This window comes from Chinchilla lanigera, unplaced genomic scaffold (genome assembly GCF_000276665.1).
Source record: "Chinchilla lanigera isolate Chin_1 unplaced genomic scaffold, ChiLan1.0 scaffold00094, whole genome shotgun sequence".
Lineage (NCBI taxonomy): Eukaryota > Metazoa > Chordata > Mammalia > Rodentia > Chinchillidae > Chinchilla > Chinchilla lanigera.
In genome coordinates this window covers 2,241,992-2,243,383 of record NW_004955495.1, presented here as the reverse complement: position 1 = coordinate 2,243,383, position 1,392 = coordinate 2,241,992, and the positions used below count along the sequence as shown (strand labels likewise).

The 1,392-nt window shown below is 45.3% G+C and overlaps 1 protein-coding gene across 2 annotated transcripts in view; it reads right to left on the bottom strand.

Annotated features, from left to right (window-relative positions):
• Nucleotides 1-1,392, bottom strand: part of Tspan16 (tetraspanin 16) — a gene marked incomplete in the record, with an annotated part of 15,787 nt that overhangs the window by 6,501 nt on the left and 7,894 nt on the right.

Genomic DNA, 1,392 nt, shown 5'->3' with positions numbered 1-1,392 from the left:
CAGGGTGGCCTTGAACCTGCAATGCTCCTGCCCCAGCCTCCCAGAATGCTGGGGTTATAGGTGTGGACCACCACACCTGGCTCCTCCTATATTATTTAAATCATCTCTAGATTCCTTAAATCACCTGTCATTGTGTCTCACTTTGTTACACTTCACAGATAGTGCCTTTTCTTCTTCAAAACGAACATTTACAGCAATCTTATACCAATCAAATCTATGAGCTGGGCATGGTGGCACACGACTGTAATCCCAGAACTCGGGAGGCTGAGGCAGGAAGATCACTGCAAGTTTGAGACCAGCCTGGGCTACAAAATGAGCTCAAGGCCAGCCTGAACTGCATAGCGAGACCCTGTCTCAAAAAGACAAAAAAACACACAAAAAAACCTATGGGCTCTTTTTTTTTTTTTTTTTTCAAATCTCAGCTGAATGTTTACATTTTTTAGCAATGAAGATTTTTTTCCCAGTACTGAGAATCAAAGCCAGGTGTGCTCTGCCAGTGAGCTATATCCCCAGTCCTTTTTATTTTAAGACAGTTTCTCACTAAATTTCCTAGACAGGCCTATGACTTGCAATCCTCCTGTCTCAGCCTCCTGAGTAGCTAGGATTACAGGAATGAAGCACCATACCTGACCATACACATATATATATATCTTTTTGAGACAGGGTTTCACTATACAAGCTGACCTTGAACTTGCAATGATCCTCCTGCCTCAGCCTCCTGAGTGCTGGGATTACAGGTGTGTGCCATACCTGGGTGTATATAAAATATTCTTTAAAAAGCTATGTACATTGGTTTTCTAAAAAGATAAAATGCTATTATACATCTCATAGACTATACTGTAACCTCAACTTTAAAATTTTTTTGGTGGTTCTGGGGATTGAATCCAGGGCCTTTGCCCTGAGACAGGGTTTTGCTAGATTACTAAATTGCTAGATTACTAAATTGCCTAGGCTGGGCTCAGACTCGAAATCCTCCTGCCTCAGCCTCCCAGCTAGGATTACAAGTGTACACCACACACAGAATTTACTTTATTTTTTATGGTGTTGGGGATGGAACCAAGGGCCTCAAAAAGATGCCTGCACACCACATGACTGGCATTATTCACAATAGCCGAAAGGTGGGAGCATCGCAGATGCCCACCGGGGGCCAAATGATAATCACATGGATGTATCTAGACTGTGAGCTGGGATTGGGCCTCAAACAGGAAGGGAAATCCGACCCCTGTTGTCACACAGAAGTATCTTGAGGCTGTGCTGCTCCGTGACACGGCTGGGTCACAGAGGACACGCACCACGGGCTGCAACCAGCAGGGCCTAGAGTCCCAGACCACAGAGACTGGAGGGAGGCTGGCGGTGTGTGTGTGTGTGTGTGTGTGTGTGTGTGTGTGTGTG